Source organism: Poecilia mexicana, unplaced genomic scaffold, assembly GCF_051168715.1.
Source record: "Poecilia mexicana isolate PSO_F unplaced genomic scaffold, ASM5116871v1 scaffold_18, whole genome shotgun sequence".
NCBI lineage: Eukaryota > Metazoa > Chordata > Actinopteri > Cyprinodontiformes > Poeciliidae > Poecilia > Poecilia mexicana.
In genome coordinates this window covers 18,011,189-18,025,307 of record NW_028263387.1, presented here as the reverse complement: position 1 = coordinate 18,025,307, position 14,119 = coordinate 18,011,189, and the positions used below count along the sequence as shown (strand labels likewise).

The following is a 14,119-nucleotide window of genomic DNA, read 5'->3' as shown; positions in this document are numbered from 1 at the left end:
TTAAGTCAAGTATGATTCAAAATTTTAAACCTGATAGAATGATGAAAAATCCTACTTAAATGAATGGTTTTAATATACCACTGTCAATCTAAACTTAATATTTAACCATTAAAATCCCTGTTTTAATCCCTAGCCTCCTGAAATATACCCTTCTGAAGTCCGTCATGGCGCCTCGAATGATTCAGTGATGCAGTTGCAAAGGGTTAATAGTTTGAGTCATGCAGAACTGACTTGACCGTTTCCATAGCAACCATCAGAAGCAAGACTTTCCCCCAGAACTACAGTGACTCCTGGGAGCTATGACCTCATCTATGACATAGATCAAAGAACATCTGAGGTTATGAATGCTTGGATCTCAAAACAGGAGGTTATATCCAAGCATCTCTTTGGTTCATAGCTGTGTGTTTTTCAACGATTTTACGAATGGAACAGGTTGTAGCCACTGTGTTTTTCCCTCTGACGTTTGGTGCTGGATATTTGATCACCACAGGGGTAAGGAAGATTTTTAATAAGATCCTTCCTGGCGTAACATTTGACACCGCTAGTTACAAGGATGAGTCCATCGAGTATGACGAGTTCGATGCTTATTTGTTCAACCCTTCCCCGATTGTTGAGCAAACTTCCCCGGCTGGGAAAGTTTGCTGTGGCCCATCAGGCCATTGCGGGAGTTTAGACTCAAATGGGTCTGAAAACTCTCAGCAAACTTCCCCGGCTGGGAAAGTTTGCTGTGGCCCATCAGGCCACTGTGGGAGTATAAAGACAAATGGGTCTGAAAACTCACCGCAAACTTCCCCGGCTGGGAAAGTTTGCTGTGAGTCAGACCATTGTGGGAGTTTTCAGGCCGATCACTCAGATCGGTCTGAAAGCTCATTTCAGACGGCTCTGTCTGAAACCTCGTATCGGACGGTTCTGTCTGAAATGAGTTTTCAGACAGATGTGTCCCCGGCTGGGGAAGTTAGCAGTGCAAAGGAGGCCGTTGAGTCTAAAAGCTCAACCTCTGCGCCGACAAAAGCAGCACTGGAAGACCGGACCCCAGAGACAGCTGTACTAGGGGAAGATTTGGCCAATCTTCCAAAACAGCAAACGTCCCCGGCTGAGGACGTTTGCTCTGGAAAAAGGAGACCGGACTACCAAACTTTAACATCTGTGCTGCAAAAGAGGGCAAGAGAGGAGGATATCTATGGTGTTAGAGCTCTCAACAAATCAAAATACGCCGCCTGCAAAACTTGCGAGGACAGGGCTAAATATCAGCCCAAACGTCAAGATAGAAATTGTTGTCTGTTATCTTAACTTGATAACTTGACCGAGCTATAGTCCTCAAGATTTAGTCATTGTCCCCAAGTTAAATGTGAGGTGAAGCCACAGTTCTCGGGACATTCTCAAAGAAAGTCCTGAGACATTCTTTGAGATAAATTACCTCTATCTCCACATTTATGAATGTTGGAATGAGATTTATTTAGTAAAGTTGGGGAAACATATGTTCTCAACCAACTGTATTGGATTAACTTGGATTGAGTATTGATAGATTGTGTCTGTGCCTTCAGACAGGCCCTTTGCCATTCCTCGACTGATATATTACATATCAGATCTTCAGACTATGCCTTTCTTTTGGGTTCTGAGGATGTCTGGGAGCGGGCAGTTGGTACAGCTGTTGCCTTGCAGCAAGAAGGTTCTGGGTTCGATGCCCGGCCCCGGTCTTTCTGCATGGAGTTTGCATGTTCTCCCTGTGCATGCGTGGGTTTTCTCCGGGTTCTCCGGTTTCCTCCCACAGTCCAAAAACATGACTGTCAGGTTAATTGGCCTCTCCAAATTGTCCCTAGGTGTGAGTGTTTGTCCTGTGTGTCTCTGTGTGGCCCTGCGACAGACTGGCGACCTGTCCAGGGTGACCCCCGCCTCACCCTTGGAACGATAGCTGGAGACAGGCACCAGCAACCCTCCTGGCGCCTCTAAGGGACAAGGGTGTAAAGAAAATGGATGGATGTCTGCGAGCTCTCTTTGATGCTATTATAGAAGTGTGATATTAGGCACATCTTCAAATGATAATTCGTTGCCAATTTTTCTATAGAAGTAAGAGTAGATAATGTTACGAGATTTTTGGATACTCAAGACAAAACTTCTAATTTGCAGAAATCAAAAAAAAAATTATTTGGGATGTTGAATTTATGTTTTAAATCTTCAAAGCTGATCACAATCCCTTTATCAAATAAGTCTGCGATTTTGCATAAGCCTTTAACATGTCATGTTTTAAAACCCATATCTTTCCTGCCTGGTTCAAATGACATATTGCCCCAGATCGGGGAAAATTGGGATAATATTGGTTTTTCATTTTTGAATTTATGTACATCGTACCATACTCGGATAGTGTTTTTAACAAATGGGTTTGACGTGTTTTTTAGTAACTCTTTGTATTTCCTTGAGTATAGATATAAGCTTAGGGGCAAGGGAGTGGTGTTTGTATTTTCTATATTAACCCACAACAGAACAGTTGGTGAAAACCAGCAGGATGCACTAGAGAGCTGAGTTGAGTGTTGTTCCAAATTAAGTTAAGGTTTTTTTTTATTTTAGTTAAAAAAAAACCGTCAGGAGGATTAAGGGGTATAGCCTGGAAAAGATATAAGAATTTAGGAAGTACATTCATTTTAAGTATATTTATACGGCCAATCATAGATTCCTCGACTGATATATTACATTTCATATCTATCAAGTGATTCCATTATTTAATTAATCACTGGTGTGTAGTTAGTGCGAACCAGGTCATCTATTTTTGGAGTAGTTTTAATGCCCAAATAATTAAGGCTGTCTTTTGCCCCTTGAAATGCAGTGTGAATTGGCGGATTGCGTCTTTCAGCCTGATTTAAAAGTAGGATGGCGGATTTAGCTTCGTTAAGTTTATAAGCGGAAATATAACCAAACTCATTGATAGTTTTAAGTAGTTGAGGGATTGGGCACTTCAGATTAGACAACATTAAAATAATGTCATCTGCAAATAGTCCAATTTTAGATTCAATACTTTTTATTCTGACACCCTGTATGTTTTGATGGTAACACTTTATTTGAAGGGGGTGAATAACACTGTCATAAACATGACATAACACATGTCATGAACATGAATAAGCCTTCATGAATATTTATGACTGTTGTCATAAAGCGTCATTTGGTAAATTATGACACTTTTAATACAAAGTTGACATTATTCAAAATGTCTTTGTTATGACAACTTGACATTAACCAATAAATCATTACTGATATACATTTGTTATAAAAGTATTACTGATTGCACTTTAAAAATTAGGCAACTATGTTATTAAAGGTAAAGTTTAAACGGTAATGATTTCTTGGTTAATGTCAAGTTGTCATAACAAAGACATTTTGAATAATGTCAACTTCGTATTAAAAGTGTCATAATTTACCAAATGACGCTTTATGACAACAGTCATAAATATTCATAAAGGCTTATTGATGTTCATGACATGTTTTTATGACAGTGTCATGTCAGTCTTATTCAACCCCCTTCAAATAAAGTGTTACCGTTTTGATTGTTCCTTATGGCAAAAGCCAATGGTTCAATTGCCAGAACAAAGAGGAGGGATGAGAGGGGACACCCTTGATGTGTTCCCCTAGCTAGATTAAATGAATCAGATGTAATATTATTCATTATAACTGAGGTTGTGGGTTTATTATAAATTATTTTAATCCAGATTATGAAATAACTACCCAAGCCAAATTGAGATAAAACATTGTATAGATAATTTCTGCATCAAGGGAAAGTAAAGCTGTATCGGGATGTTCATATTTAGCATGGATTATATTCAGCACACCTGACCCCTGACCTAAATCTTTTAAATCAGTGCTTCCCCAACCTTTTTATTATCGCGGACCGGTCAAGACTTGGAAATTTTGTTGCAGTCCGGGGAGGGGGGCTGTGAGGGGGTGAACAGTCAGATAAGGCTTCTGCATGTTGGTGTTCCCGCTAAATCCTGAATATACCCAATTTGGTTGTCTTGGCCTTTTTATCGCAGCCTGTGGGGTTTCCCCTGACTGGGAACGAGAATACAACCTGCTGAATGTGACAGGTAGCCAATCAGAAAGCGCGGTGACGTAAGAACAGCGGGGATGTGTAGAAATGTTTATTATTATATGTAAAGGTCATTATTATATATGTTTATTAAGTTAAAAATGTTAACTATGAAAAAACATAGTCACCTCCAAATCATAGTGCAGCAAATAGAGCGGCTGCTCCCGCTGTCTATTATCCACCGCCTTTTCTTTTTGTTACGTCTTTTATCTCTTAAAATGACTCCACAAACTGTCACTATTGCTTCTACATCGTCATCCGTGTTTGGTTATTCTAAATTCCCGCTATGTTGGGGGTTTTGTGGATCATCCTCTGGAATCGGGATGTTCGTGACTGGAATCGGTTCGTGTTGCTTCTGCCTTGGACACACGAACCGATCGAACCTGTTGTACTTTTATCAGCTCTGTGGTCACAGAGGTTTGGAGAATCAGCCGACAATCCTTAAATCTTGCCGTCTAAACCAGACTTAAGACTCACAAGCTCTACCCATCTCCTCTCGACCACTGCCCAAACGCTCTCTGACTCTGGTCGCTATGGTAATGTTCATATATCCCTTCAAAATAAGATACAGATGCGCCACAAAAACGAACATTTTACTTTCGTGAAAATTTTAACTCACGATAAAGCCTAACGGGAGCCCTGAGCTTGTTTCTCTGCAATGAGACGGTCCCATCTGGGAGTGATGGAGACAATGACACCCGAAGTGTTGCTCATATCCACAGCCTGCTTGGTCTCTACGTGGCGAAGCAGTCTGAAGCTTCATTGCCTCATTAGCAGCCGGTCGCCGCATGTTACGCAGAGCGGCTTGTAATGTTTGACTCACCTACCGGTCCGGGATAAATCCATCCTCCTGTCTCTTCTCTTCTTTGCAAAGAAACTTTCCAAAGACATCTGATCTGTTTCTTACTCATTTTGCTGCTTGTGGGCTCAGTGTTGGCGCGCAAGTAACTGAGAGAATCCGGTTAAAGGATTTTCAAAATAAAAGATCCTCCGGACTCAAACAATACATAAAACGGAAATATTTAGTTATTTCTTGCGCGGCCCGGTACCAATTGGTTTGGGGACCACTGTTTTAAAGTATCTCTGTTTAGTGAATACTTTTATCCAAAGTGAGCTACACATGAGAGTATTAATGGGGTTATTATTAAAGCTTGGATATTCAGGAGTTTCTAAAAGATTGACACTGATCTTTTAGCTCAGTAAATCATGAAAACATTGCCTTGAGTGCTGGCTGACCAGTCAACCTGCAGATTTACGCTTTTGTGTGAGTATTCAAGTGGGCGGGAGTCGTTCCTTTGAGTCCAGTGTTGGTATTTTTATCTTTTTATTAAATAAATATGCCGCTCTTATGTTATTTAAAGGAAAAGATCTGAAAGTGACCCAAATTTTAGTAAATGTGACAGAATAAAGGTCTCTGGAAAACCAGGTTTCGTATTTCCAGTTGGGCTTTTAGCTTGTTTTCACCTCCGACCTTCGCTTGGTGTGTTTAAGATTTGACATTTGCTCAATACTAAAACAAATTCAAGTGCTGGTTCTTCTGTTTCAGGCAAACGGGGCTAAATATAAGTTGTAGAGTTGCTGCACAAGTTTCTCTAAATGTACAGCAAAGCTAAAGAAAAGATAAATCCTGGAAATTAAAGTGGAGAAAACAAACTAATGAAGATGTCATGAAAGCAGCTTCTTTTTCTCATCTCTTTCCCGTTTCACTTGCAAACACACAGGGGTTGGAGGGAAGTAGATTAGTAAATTATTCATGAAATTAAATACCATGTAAGTGGTTGTTTATAGGTGTGAAATGAAGAAAAGATAACCCTGTCCCCTCGAGACACGGAGCGTCATCCAACACCAGAGAGAGAGAAAAGCAGTGCCTGGTCAAGGTGCATCTAAACCTCTCATCCCTCTTAATGATGAAGAGATTAAATGGATTTCCCATCTGTCCTTTAAATGTTGGATTGTGATCCTTTATAAATGTGTCGGTTTAATCCCGAACTACAATCTAAGGGCTAATTTGTTGCTGCCAATGTTTATCTTGATCAGCCCTGATTGTTGAGTCAGTCAGACACCTAATGTTTTTCTCAAAGGCGCCGTAAACGTTAGCAGGTGTCGCTAATGGCAACGCTCATCATCGTTAAAGCTTCACCGAGGAAGGAAGACGCAAAGTTAGATGTTTAGTACTGCAGAGCATAAAAACAAAGACCCAGAAAGGTGCAAGAAGCTTTTTGGTTATACGTCTGGTTGGTGAAAGAGCAACACTTACAGCTGATAACAGGAAGGCTAAATGGAATACGACCTTTAACCTGAACCGTACGTCATTTAAAATGTTTACGTTTTGGAAATCTGTTTTCCAGGAATAAACAGACCGCAATGTTAGTAATGCTCCCCAGGCTAATAGGTAATTAGCAATTAGCATGGGTAACATTACCCAGTTACACATGCTAATTAGCAAGTAGCATGGGTAAACTCATTGGCTAATATTTCCTTGGATTTGATAAAATAAAAAAATGTTGGGGACCTCTCTCTCTCTCTCTCTCTCTCTCTCTCTCTCTCTCTCAATCTGCTACTAAACTGTTTAGATTACTTAGAAAGCTGTTATGAATGCTATTATATCTTCTGTCCATAGAGTTCAGAGGTAAATTAAAAATAGCTAAAATTAAAATAGAAATAATAATAAATAAAATTTAAATAGAAATATATCTGACCCAAAGTTCTGATATAAGCATCTCCAGATATTAAAAGAAAATCTGGATGCTCATGTTAAGCCAGAGCTGCCAACCACATGCAGCGGTGGTGGACATCGCTAGCTAAAAAGTGAGTCGTGCTAACCCTACAGCAATGCATTTTGGGTAAACGTCATTTGCTGCATTGCTTTACAGGTGGAGAATGTAAGGAGAGGACTGTGTGAACAGTCGTCACCCCCTTCAAAACAAAAGCATGAACATAAATATCAACAGGAATTAAGTCAATAACCAAAACTTCAACTCAGAGGTCGAACTTTATTCAACTGAAAGTTTACAACCAAGTAAATTAGCACTTCAGGATTTATCTGGGAAAATTAAGTGTGCTGAAGGTTTTCAAAGTTTTTGAAAGTGGTGAAATTAGCTCCTATGAATTAGAATGAACTTATGCAGCTTATATAAAAAAAACACAAATGCCTGTTTTTCTTACAGGTACGTAGGTTTCTTTTTTGAAGAACGCTCTAAAGTGTGAGCTCGTTAACCCATTTCTGAACTTCGTTAAATTTAACTCTGCACATTCCTCAATATAAAAACATTTTTTAAATAAAATGTGCTTTGCTGAACATTTAAAGAAAATGATTCTCCAATAACTTAGACATTTTCTGCTGCCCTGACTCCTCATTGCCCACGCAGAGCTAGTCAAGACGTTTGTTTTGCTGCTTTTCCCAAAGATCTATACATCATAAGTTTACAGTTTTGCCATTTACATGTTTTTCTCACCTTTATACGAACGAAACCTGACAAAGCGAGGTAAGCTGTGATTCATTAAGGAAGTGTGCAGCTGGTTTATTTGCACTGAACTGTTTGAGATTTATGCTTGGGCTTAATTGGGATATAAATTAACACGTCCTCAGAGCTTGGATTATAGAGTTAATGCAGCCGTTTCAAGTCATAAATCAGCTTTAGGAAAGCAAATTAAGAGTCTTATAGATGGTTAATGTTATGGTTACAATAGACACACAGCAACTAATAAAAATGAAACAGAGATAAAGTATAAAACAGTGAGTAGACGCTGCAAAAACATATCAGTTTCAATAATAAAGCTGGAGATTGCTCACAACGTCACATTATGGTGGATCCAGTCAAACACACAAGTGTCCATCAATCAAAACGTTCACCCAGAGGAGAATATGGAGCTGATTTTACTGCCTTTTTTATGTAAGTAGTTGATGGGTGCTATGGAAAGCACTCCACACCAAAGCGATGCCAGGATGGCTGGTCATGGTTTCAAAGAAAAGTTTGAAGAAAATGTTCCTTTAATGTGCATTTTGAAAAAGTTTCAGTCTAAAGCAAGCAGAGCAAGTGGTGCAACTGTTCAGGATTTTCTTTTTTTTGTATGAAAGCTAAATTAATTGATATTTTTTAATTACATTTTTGTACAATTTTCACACATATCAAGGTCTGTTTGAAACCTTGACATTTTAGTGCCACATGGCCTGAAATACGAGGAGACTAACCCCGTCATGGGTATGATGAGGTTAGTCTCCTCGTATTTCAGGCCATGATGAGGTTAGGTATTTAGTGGATTACCTGCCTGGTTTCTAGTCTTTTTCTCTCTTATTTCGACCCTGATCCTAAAAACCAAACCCTGTTCTGAACCAGGGTTCATGCATGCCATTTTATCCTTAACTAAGTTTTAATTTATTGGTGAAACTTTTATCTCCATTCCTCTAAACCAGGGCCGTCAAACTCACTTTTACTTTGGGCCAAATCAAAAAGCTGAATATTCTCAAAAGGGCCTGTTGTGCCAGAATCTATTGATAAAACCATTAAAATGTCAAATAGTTGTTTCAATATTCAATAAGCTTTACTTAAAATTAAATAATATTGAGCATCCTTTCATACTTGTCAGTACATCCAGGATTTTGTTTTTGCGTTTTTTGTTTTTGGCGATTAAAATTTTATTTGTTGATGCTAATTTACAAATATTTGTAAGGAATTTTTATATTTGCGCTATTGTATGATGTTAAACATGACTTTTTATCAATCGCTGCATCAATCCCCGACTATAACTCGACATGAAGTCACTTAAACCTCGTGTTTTTCGCCAATTCTGAGAGAAATTGCTGTAAAAATCAGTTGCTGTAATTTGGAGTCAAAAGGGCCACATAAAAAGGAATATATGTGCCTTGAGTTTGACGCATGTGGTCTGAATCAAAGTAAAACGCAAATATCTGCAGCAATCATCCACTGCCTCACAATGTACTTACACAAAAAATCCCATCATTGCATCATTTTCACCAAACAAAGTAGAAAGAAAAGCGTCTGAATAATCTGTAATCTTTTCCTGTTTCTGAAAAAAGTCCCAGAAAAGCGTCTGATATCTTCCTCATTAGTGATTAATGATGTTTGTAATAAACTTTGACATAATTTTAAACTGTCAGGTTGCATTTCACTATTGGGAGCTAATCCTAAAAGCACTTTAATTAGATTTTTTTTTAGCTAATTATTGGTTAAATCCCATGTTAAGCTTTTTATTGAGCTCTTTATTACGGCGATTTTTAAAAAGATGTTAAATGCAGCGACTATAATGAAAAGTGTTGTTAGGTAAAGTACATTCTAAGCAAATGTCTTGTGTGGAAAGACATTTTTAATTATTGGGTTTTTGACTTATCTGCTTATGTAAATGTGTTGGGTAGCTGAAGGTCAAACATCAGGCAGACTATGAAAACCATTGTTACTCACAAAGTTCTGGAAATATTAATTATGTCAGCTTGTAATCACACAAAGCTCGAGCTTGGCTTGCTGATGTTTCTGCAGAATAATCACTGAACTCCTGTCTGAAATGTGGAAACCTGACTTCGGGTCTCTCATCCGCCTCTCGTCGCTTCATCTTTGCCGCCCTTTTGGTAATTTCCCCCCTGCTCATCTCTCCGTCCATCTTTGCCCTCCTGCCTCATGCCGTCCCGTCTCTTTCCCGTCCGTCACTTCCTTCCTCCTGTAGCTCTGCGTGACATTTTACTTCTTCACACACACTTCGCCCATTCTGTGCACGCTCAGACAAAAGGTTCGCAGCATGTGGAAATACAGATATGATGATAGACATGCAGGTGCATGGACACGGGCCGCGCAGAAGATGATAAACGGTGAAAATGTCAAATGCAGTTCCACCCGGAGAACAGCTGGATGTCGGCTATCAGACGCGTCGCTTCGGGTTATTTTTTTGGGGGCTTTATTTTAGGTAGCGTTACATTTACACACCGGAAGGAAAAAGAAGTGGCAGGATCTTTGTTTGCTGTAAAGAAAATAAAATTAATGGATGGATAAAGGTCTGACTTAGTCATTTTATAACAGGACCAACAAAAGAACAAAGAGGCAACAAATTTGCACTTAAAATACCTTCAAGCTTTTGCTGAATTATTTTATGAATTAATAATAAAAACCTTATCAAAAATTTGAGTGCTTAAATCAAAGATAGCTGGACTTCTGTTTCTTGAAGGCTTTTTAATTCTGATCTAAATAACGGTTTGATATATTACCAGTCGTAGCCAGAACAATCACCCTGATCAAACCGTCATTGGGGAGTTTCCAGATTCGTCCCTCAAAGCAAAACTCAGAGCCACGAATAATCAGTGTGGCTCAATAAAACGGTCCGACGATGAGCGAAAAGACGAAGACAAAACTTCTCCATCCACATTAAAGCAAATGGACCACCTCTGTTCACTGTCCAACCTTTTATCTTTCCCATTCAGAACCCAATTCTGCCCTCTAGTGGCGATTTGGATCAACAATCTTAAAGACTTTAACGCACCGGGTAGCGGCGTTAGAAACAGGTGGACCTACTTATTAAGAGCACAGCTCTTGAAGGAACAGTTCCTTAAACTCACACATAATAAACAATTTTAATGGCATTTCTTTGCTCAGAGAAGTAAAGCATTAAATTCAAAAAGTAAATCTAGAATTTGACGTCTTGATATAAAGAAAAAATGTCAGATTTTGTTGATTTGACATTGTACTTCCAAGCTTTGGGGTTAAAGTGCAACTAACCAACAAATCAACTTGTTTATGCTGATAAAATGTGTAAATGGGTTGCTTAGCCTGGTGGGGGCACAAGTAAAGCCTGGTGACCCGCCAGGCTTATAAAACCCTGCAGCGGTGCTGCCAGGTACAACTCTTGCTCTGCGTTTGAACAGCTCATCACAGCCGAGCTGTTGAGCTCTGCTGCAAAAAGTCTCCAACACAGGAAAACACAGCCCAGATCCACCACTAGATATTTTTGAAAAAGAAAAAGCTTAGTGGGTCTGAAGAGACGATGAATATAGCAACAAAGTCTTCTCATTCCCACAGTTGGCCACGCCCCTCATTGTCTCTTGGCTCCGCCCACTTTCTAGTATTTTTACATTTTGTTTGTTGGTTGGGTTTTGCATTCACAGGGAGTTCAGAAACACTTCAGGTGAGAAAGTATGTCAGGATGCAACTTTCCACCAGATATTCTTCAGATATTAAATGTTGTTCTTCTGTAGTAACAGTCATTTGTGACGTTTAGTCTCTAAAGCGTTTCCTGTTACCCACCACTGTTTAACCCGGTCATTAAAGGGCGCTGCTCTCCCTCACCTCTGGAAAACAAATGAAGGGGTGACAGATTGTAGAGCTACAGTCATTTTCCCTCTGACATCCTACATTTACTTATTTAATCACTGGTTCAGAAATGTTTACATCCCAGAGTGATTAAAAGCTTACATTTACCGAATTATTTCTTCTGTAAATAAAAATCCCTAAGGAATGAACAAAGCTGGATTCATTTTAATTCATCCAGATTAATGAAATATTGATGACGTATATATACCTCCAGTGCATTTGCAGGAGTAGGGAACCTGAATTACTCTAAAGTAACACACACAAAGAGCAGAACGGGCTTTAATGGAGCATTAATTATTACGGCTGCTCTCTCTGCAGCCGCCATGAATGCCTGTGCTCTCGTCGAAGCTCTAAAGTGTAGTCCTGATTACACAGGCCCACTGATGTGCATACAAATGTGGGGTGTGTGTTCACAGAAGGGGAAGTTCTGCATAAAGTGGGAGTTTTTAATTAAAAGTGTGACTGCACACCGGTTAATTGTGACTGCTGTAATAATCGACCACGCTAACACGCAGACCTGGGAAGTTTTAAGGCTGTGACCGTCTGTTGAACGCTCGCTGATTAATGTTTGACGCCTGGAAGGAAAATAACTTCCAGGTTTCATTCCAGGTTAAACAAATAAAGAGAAGTGCAGGGATACCCAGTGATAATATCCAACATCTGTCAAACCTCGCGCTCTAAAAATTGGAAATGATCTACTGCAGATTATCTCTTATTGATCCTCACATTATTCGATTTTAAATTGGGTTTTTCTTCATTTGTCGACAAGTTAAATGTAGTTTTTGCCCCTTTTTTTCTCCGTAGAACCTTTTAGTTAAAACCCTGGTCTGCTTCTCAATCTTTTTTAATTTTTTTAAATCCAATTAATGTTGAATAATGACGGGTAAACATTTATACATCTCTTCAGCTACCCGGCTATCTGGGCCCTGCTTACATTTTGGATAAAATGTTTCCAAACAATTCATATAATTCATATTGCTCGCAGCATTCACTAAGCCACTAATATGTGGCTTGGAATTGAATTTACCCAACAAACACATGCATTATGCATCTTGCAGAAAGCCTCGCAGGGACATTTAAATAATCAGATGTTCCTTTTCTCATTAAAACAGAGCACCTTATCTGAACGTCGGTAAAGTTACAGTTGCTCCTTGAGTGCTAAGTGTGATGTCAGAGGATGTTTTGATCAACAATAACAGATGTTTACTTGCTTTTACCAACATCTGGTATTTGTTTTTGCTCTGAATAAATTATTTTTTAATGGGTAAATTTGAGCTGCACCTTTTCTGACCAAGTTTCTTCAGTTCAAAATCCCACTTAAACCATTTTAATTAGTCCACATGCATAATTATTGCGTGTTAACACGTCTTTTCCCATCGTCCGTTGTGGTTAGACCAACGTGGCTGCATCACTTTTTAAATATTTAAAATCTAATCTGTTCATGCAAAAGATAGAAGCAACATTTGTGGGTGAACTAATTTAGCCATTTTCTTCTTCTGGTGTGGAGCTGAATTTATTTCTCAGCAGTGATTTAGAAAGAAAACTGCAATAAATATGGTGAAAAATGTCAGGTTTACCATTTTCAGGGCCTCACAAGTCCAGCACAGTTTAGCATTAGCTCAGACGTTGTAGAAATCTAAGAGTAGCAATAATATTACTCAAGTAAAAGATACAGTCCAGTAAAACTACTCCTATAAGTACTTTTTCCCCCCAGAAAGTTAAATGTCACCAGTACAACCAGCTTTTGAACATGGATAACAAAATTAGTAGCTTGTTCTTGTTAACGAGCGTAACGTGATTTATTGTCATGGATTAGCTAGTCACCATTTAGCGAACATTATCTGCATTAATCAGTTCACTCTGTTTGCTGCCACGATTCGCTGCCGCACAGGTGTAAGGTAATAACGTAATTTTATTTACATAGCACATTTTCAGCAACAACGCAATTCAAAGTGTAAAACGGCGCTAGAGTCTTAGCGCTCATGTTGCATTTAAAGGTGGCTCGGAAAAACACGTCATGACGTGTTAGCAGCGGATTAAACGGCTGTAACGGCTGAAAGAGGGGCAGAGAGCACGGATACGGGAGGTGTGGAGCCTCTACTGCATCAAATTGAGGTAAGAATAGTAGAAAGTAGGCCACTCTGAGGTAAAAAGAAAAACAAACAGCTTCCAGTCCAGGGATGACTCTGTGGGTGGTCAGGGCCCCCCCATAGCCCCCCACAGCGCCGGGCCTGGATTGACTGAACCTCTTAAAGTGGAAATTAGGAAACCGCAGCAGTGCTAAGATGGCTTCCACTCTGCATATTAAGTCATATTTGGTGTTTGACATTTTAAAATAAGTAGCTATTGGTGTTTTTTTTATTTTAGAGATGAGCTCAAGTATTTGCATAATTTTATATTTCTCTATATTTTATACTTTAGTGGTTCCTATCCAATGTGAATACTGTGCGGTAGGATCTCTTTTTAAAAACTTTTAATAGTTTTTTTTTGTTTACATATTGTTAAAGGTTTTGTAGAGGTTATTGGAGTATTTACTTAAATGTTTTTAGTTTCTATTAGTTTGCTGATGAGTGTTAATAGCCTCATCAGTCTTAGCATAAGTCTGAATTTTGGGTAAATTGCCGTTCATGGCTCTCAGTCAAAGGGGAAATTACAAACCTCTGTTCTCCTGAGAGTATCGTAACATTACAAAGCACATTAGACCATCTAGCTTGTAATTTTGCTTTGAACT

General features: G+C 39.0%; 1 protein-coding gene across 3 annotated transcripts in view; it reads left to right on the top strand.

Moving 5' to 3' along the window:
• Window positions 1-14,119, top strand: part of pcxb (pyruvate carboxylase b) — a 381,625-nt gene that overhangs the window by 177,268 nt on the left and 190,238 nt on the right. The gene's annotated exons all lie outside the window — the stretch shown is intronic.